This window comes from Merops nubicus, unplaced genomic scaffold (assembly GCF_000691845.1).
Source record: "Merops nubicus isolate BGI_N331 unplaced genomic scaffold, ASM69184v1 scaffold21367, whole genome shotgun sequence".
Classification (NCBI taxonomy): domain Eukaryota; kingdom Metazoa; phylum Chordata; class Aves; order Coraciiformes; family Meropidae; genus Merops; species Merops nubicus.
In genome coordinates this window covers 1-6,898 of record NW_008621285.1, presented here as the reverse complement: position 1 = coordinate 6,898, position 6,898 = coordinate 1, and the positions used below count along the sequence as shown (strand labels likewise).

Here is a 6,898-nt window from a genome sequence, read left to right as displayed (position 1 = left end):
CTGAGTGCAATATTCAAAATCCTCAAAACAGTTGATAACTTCCTTAGGACCTTCTCCTAAGAGGAACAGAGTGCAATTAACAAGACAACTCAATTTCATAGCTGCAGAGAAAACCCTTTAGCTAAGAACAGCAACTGAAACACACTGCATTTGGGGAAAACTACAAGCTGCAGACCAGCTTCCCTTATTTTAAAGGCTAGGAAAAAAACATTGCAATTCTCTTTGTCTAACTTCAGATACAAGAGAACAAGCCTCATCCAGTAATTTCTGACTTAAGTCAAAATGTTTGTTGGAGACAAGTACTTTTTTTATTAAAAAAAAACCCACATTAAATCTGGAGCTCAGTAGCTACAAGTGAAAGAAAACAGAATTCACTTCAAGAGAATTTACTGCAAAATTTAACAGGTTTCATTAAAAAAATATAAATATATATGCTAGACATATTTAGACTTCAGCAAGGTATCAGCCACCAATTTATTCCACACTGAAAGGTAGCTGGCCCCTGACATTCCTTGTCTACATGCAGCAAGAGAAGCATTTGCCAGCGCTTCCGATAGCAACACGCAGTAATCTGCCATGAATCTCCCCCAGGGTCCCTCTTTCCTGGTGGATGAATTCTAATTCTTACAAAGAAATGACCTGCAGTCTTTTTTAGTACTGAAGATGTATGTCAGAAGGTATTAACTACATGAAAATGCTAACACACAACTAAAACACCCAACTGAATGATCCATGTTTGTCAACGTATTTGTAAAAAAATGGGACAGATCAAAACTATACACATGGAACCTAAGAGATCTGTATCAACCAAGCCTTGCTTCATCATCATCACTGACTGGGCTTCTGCAGTCCACTAACAACTTTGCTCCACTTGGCACAAACTATATTGCAAATGCTTTTAAACAAAGAACACCATCACATTTGCCTTCAGTAAAGACACATCTTTCTGCGTTACATACAAAGGTGCACACATTTATTAAACATACTTATTAAATAAATAATGGATTTGCAAGGGAAAAAAGTTCTTCAGCATTAGTCATGCTAATATCTTGTGGTATTTTATTAATTTACATCCAATTTAATAAACACATCAACTTCTCCATAACTTTGTCCAAGACTAACTTCAGACCAGACAGATTCAGTTCTGAAGATCATCCTGTTTCAGTATTTATACTTCTGGGACGTCAGGACTTAAAAGTTGGATAAAATATACATTAGGGAAATCAAAACATTTCTGAACTGCTTTTTCTGTTCCCAAGCATTTAAAATTTAACTATAATTACAACTAGAATGTATGATAATTAAAGTCATAGCATTTATAGAATAGAGTTTGTTTTTACTTTAGATTCAACACAACACACCAGCATTCTACCTCTTTCAAGTAACAGCAGTAAATCAATTACAGAACAGACAAATTTTTTCATTGTGGATAATACTTTTATTGTCTTTAGAATTGGTGTTCAACAAATGTTGTCAAAAGGAACACATGGTTCCTTACAAAAAAAAAAAAAAAGAAAACAAAAAAAAACCCAACTCATTTAACTTCTGTTTTTCCACCCATTAAAATTCCTCCAGTATTATTTTCATTACTACTCCATTTCTCTGAAAATACAGATACACTTTTTTTTTTTAATTCTTCAATACTAATAGATTTTTTTTTTTTTTTACTTCTTGAGAATTCTCATGATTGTGATGTGATTTTAAACAGGCATCTAAAAAATAACTAATTATTTTAATTCATGTTTTTCATACCTAGATATTTCTACACACAAAGTTCTGGAAGTGATATTTCAAACCATCATTTGTATTTTTTTTATACTTTTTCTTAAAACTAAATACACGGTCCACAGCAGACTCCATCAGTCTCACCTCTGAGCCATAGCAACGCCTGGTCCTGTCACTCTTAACTGTTAACAACTCAACAGCAGAGTTGATACAGTCCAGTACAATCTTTCACTGTCTTTGCCAAGTAAAATACAACCAATAAGCCATACTGCACTTGCATCATACCAAGATGATCAGAAAGAGCAGTGTAAGCTTTCTGTAGGGTGGGTGGTTGAATTTTTTTTAAAGAAAACAAAATAAAACATGGGATCAGACTATTCTTCAGTAATTTCTACGCCAGCATATTGCCTGAAACACTTCAAGTGCAGATTTTTGCTTTCGAATCAATGCTTTCAGACTGGCCTTATCTGTTGAGATTGTGGGCACACATGAAAGCACTAAGGCTCTTGCCCTAGGCACCTGTATCTCCCACCCTACACAGGAAACCTTCAGAGGCATGGGTTCACCCGCTTGTACAGTCATGCAATAATGAAAAGGAAGTAGGCAGTGTGGTACTACTGTATAAAATAAACTTCATTTTCACATCTGAACCAATAGTGGTTTAGGTTTTTTTTGTCAATTAAATAAATAAAAAAATAAAAACCCAAAGATAAACAGGGAGATAGAATGCAACTGTTTCCATAAACGTCATCAGCCTTATTCTGTTATGGGCTTTGAAATACAGTACAAACTGAGAAAACAATGAGTTATCCAAATGTTTTTCTTTCTGTTGGGTCACTTATATCAAATGACAACTCCCCAATGACATCTATCATAAGTACTAAAAAAATCTTACCTTTTGGATAATCTTCCAATAAGAGGTTGAAGTGACCTAACTGACAAAAGAAATCAGACTCGACCTTTCCTTCAGCTTTCAAAATTAGCGATTCATAGCAGCGAACAGCCTGGGAAGAAAAAATACAAGGTTTTCAAAATTCTGTATTTAACTACAGCAAATAACATATTTTCTGTACACTTTCTAAGAAATAACGTTTCTTGTTAGTCTGCAAGGTAAGGAGTCTCCAAAAGCTCTCAGTAACATGGTTAGCATGACTTTTCAAAGAAGAAATGTAATATTTAAGACAGAATGGATTTGGAAATGCACGGATTCTAACACAAACTGACTGCAAATTAACAATAGAAGTTTTCTCTGGTTTATTTGTGGACTCCAGAAACATTCAACTGCCCAAACATAAAATAAACCTCTAACATACATGGCGATTTAATTTAAAAAAATCAATGAAATGCAAAAGGAATAATTTTATTCTTTCCAATCTGCAATGATTTTATTCTCATTCTGTAATTGTTTTCTTCTAAAGAATTCACATTTCTTTCTACCAGCTGCCTTGCTATGTTTTGCTAAACTGAAGAATAAAGTGTAGAATATATTTTTTAATAAACTGAACTGATACCTTCTATTTACCATAATGGTCATGATCTTTAATGTATTATATTCTTACCCCATAAGCCAATTTACACTTTGGGAATGAATCAGTAAATGAACATATAAAAACTGTATCCTAAATTTTTGAATTTCTTGATTTTAAACATACTAGCCATCAAAATAAAGTTGCTGAATAAATGTAATAGGAGGGAAGGTCCTTTGCATCACCAGAAGACTTCACTGTTCTCAAAAGCTCTACAGACTTCCACTGAATTCTAATTCCAGTTGGTTAATCAATGACTTTCACCAACTCATTGTTTGACTGTTTCAAATCTGGATGCAATTATGAACTGCTTGATTTCAACATATTACAGTAATCAAAGACCTTAATACTTAAGGGGAAAAAAAAAGATCAATCCATCCTGTAATATTTAAGTTCAAACACTATATGAGTAGCCTTGCCCTTATTTATGATTTACTTCATGTACACTTACATTAAAAAAATGAGAAATGTCAACAATAAAATGAGGAAATGTGAAGAAATAGCTTAAAAAAACCCCTAAACTGTGGAGAATCTGAATTTGTGATTTAATCTGCATTGTAATTTACCATTTTTACCTCATTACGCTAGTTTAATTTTTTTTTTTTTTAAATAGGAAGCAATAGTAAGACAGACCTTGCTGTACTCAGACACAAAGCCATGTATGAGACCAGGTGAGTGGATCTTGGTTTGTATCCCAAGCTTGAGGTCTACCACGCTCACTTTTACCTACTTGCCAGTCCAGAATAGCTTTTTTTATGACTGTTTTCAGACAAAAATTTTTAATTAATAAAACCAAAGCAAAGCTGCTGCAAAAAGAGGTAACATCTATGTTAAATCTGTCATATGTACATGTGGCATTAAAATGATTTAATAAAAACATTTAAATTCTGTATTTCAAACTGCAGCTATGAAGCCATATTCTGAAGATACTAAATTGAGACACATATTTGCCTCTACATCAAAGAACTGCTGCAGAATTTTTCATTCACGCGGCAAGTTGCTTCAGCAAAATGCACTGGAAGGACTGGAATTCTGTTGACAGTTAAAGCTACTACACCACTAATTCTAGTCCTACCACTATGAATACCTCTTGGAGTCAGTCAACTCTCAAGCAAAAGAATTTGATCCCTGGAATCAGAAAGCAAAGTGCACAAGTCCAAAGCATGTTTCTTAAAATTAGTATGTGTGTATGAATCAAGTTTTCAATATTCAGGCTCATCAGCTGAACCTAATCCCATCCGCAGATTTTTGAATGCAGGATCTTGGGGTTTGTGCCTTGCTCACTCTGCCTGCTTTTTGGTCTCATCTCTGCAACTGTACATATCATTACACAATTCTTGCTGTTGGCCCTAATGTTACTGTCACAGATTAACTTGCAGATAGGCTTCCCGTTTTCTGTTGACATGCAATACCTACTGCAGCTGCTGAAGAGAATATTCACACTACGACATTTTCTTAAATTAATATTTTGTCTTCTGCAATTCAGTCACTGTCTAGAGAACACAGAAACTTCTACCACAACATGTGGCTCACAAAAACTATTGGAGAGGAAGTAAAGATAGTTTATGTCCTAAATTAGACAGCTACAGGTATTTAAAGGGAACTTGACTTTACGAAGAAATATAACAGGATTTTTCTATGGCGATGATGTTCACATGACCTTAAAACAGCTTAGTATCCAGGGACCCTCAACACTTCCCCAGCCCCTTTTAAAGGTCCCCTAGCCCAAGTTAAAAGGTCCCTCCCAACCCAAGTCATTCTATGATCCTATAAGTAGATCCTCATTAGAAGATGTATCACAAGTATCTGAAGCACTCTACATAGTAGGGGTACAAGAAGCTGTGCCCAAGTCTTTCACACAGCTCAGATCGGTTCTCAGCAAGGCAGATTTTCCCTTGGCCTTAGAAGACATTTTCAAAATACTGCTAAGCCATCTTACTAACACCAGCACAAGGCAAGGGGTAGGACACCAGAGCTGCAAAACAGAGCTTTCCCTCTAAGTGACAATAGTTAACTCTGTAAGAACAATTCAGCTACACCATTGAGTAGGCTAGAGATCAACTGAGAGGGCGTATCTGCAACGTTATCAGGAAAACTCTTATATTTATGCAAACTTGAATTGTGATGGTTGTTTCACACAAATTTTTAGAATTCTTCTAGCACGTTCTAAGAAAATGAAACAGAAACCATGAGCAAGCTTTACTTCCTCAGTGGGAACACCAAAGTCAACTTCCGAGTCTCCAGAGGACAAACGGATCAGTCAGTACATGGCTCTTGCTCCTCCTAGTAGCCAGAGTAAATTCATCTAGATAAATGGATTTATCCAACTTTGGTTTTGCTCCTAAGAAACCACCTTCCCCATCAAACCGCTCCACGAACATCTTTAGAAAGGAATGAGTATTTTTCTGCATAGATAAGAATTTGTCTCTTTGTTGAATAAACAGACACAAGGCACTTTAAAGAGGGAGGTCACAACTACACATATCTTTATATGGTTTCTTTGAAGGAATAATCAAAAGATCTCATTTTAGTGGATCTGTAGCTGCAAAGACCATCTATGGCACCACTTGCGTGACTGTTTAAATCATCCCGAGACACTAAAAGTTCTAAGGAAGTTAAAAAGCCCTCAGGTTTCCAGTATTTATAAATCCATACAATGCAGAGAAATAAAAGTGCACTCAATGGTGCCAGCCTTGTATGGACAAATTAACAAGAAAGAAACACCCTGAAACAAAAAAAGAAGATTGCTATGCAACATCGTACACTTCCTTTCCTTTGTTCAAGGCTGCATGAAGATAAAAGGAAAACCTGAAAAATTTAGAAACTTGGCAAAATAATCACCCGCAGCTGCTTCACAGTGTGGCAACCAGAGCAGAGCAGGAAACAAATACAGGAATGGCTGCAGGAAAAGAAGCTGGGTTATATGACACAAAGATCCCAACAATATTCATGTTGTTTGCCACCTGCCTGACTAAAAATGAAATGAAGTAATACACCATTATCAACACTTCTGATATGACAGTTACAAACCCCCTCTTATGACATCATAGTTCGTGAACGGGAGCATTCTGATTTCACAAATTCAATCACCAATTCTTAGGACACATTTAAATGCAATATAGTGAAGAGGAAAAAGGCTTAGTATATTTGTCAACTTGGAAAAAGCTAGCTAAACATTCATACGTGTTCACAAAAGGAAAAATTATTCCATTATAATATTTTGAAAGCACTATCAAATCCTTGGATGTGCACTATTTATTATCACAAAGTGAAAGTAAACCTCCGTGGTGACAAGATTATTTCTTCCCCCTCTTCACCCCCCCAAAAAACCCAAACCGAGCCAATCCCATAACACAAATGCTAATTTTGGCTATTATTAACGTGATGTCTTTCATTAAGAAAAGGCCCCAGTACTGGGAATATACTATAACAGACAAATTCCACATAATTACAGAGAAAAAAAAAATCTAATTCTAAATACCATATAACGAAGTCACAGATATGTGTTACAGCTCTACTTCATAAAATAGGACAATGTTATTTCTCCTTGAACTAGTACGAAGAAAAACTTTGCTGTAAAATACAACTGATTACAACTGGCAGTACAAATTACTGTTAAACAACTGTACAAAGAAGAAAAAAAAAAA

The 6,898-nt window shown here is 35.3% G+C and overlaps 1 protein-coding gene across 1 annotated transcript in view; it reads right to left on the bottom strand.

Annotated features, from left to right (window-relative positions):
- The window catches only part of KDM6A (lysine (K)-specific demethylase 6A), a 79,345-nt gene extending 76,619 nt beyond the window's left edge, over nucleotides 1-2,726 (bottom strand). The window contains exon 1 of the mRNA XM_008944442.1: nucleotides 2,621-2,726. The gene's annotated coding sequence lies outside the window, so the exon portion shown is untranslated. The remainder of the gene's footprint in view (nucleotides 1-2,620) is intronic.
- Nucleotides 2,727-6,898: the final 4,172 nt, after the last annotated feature.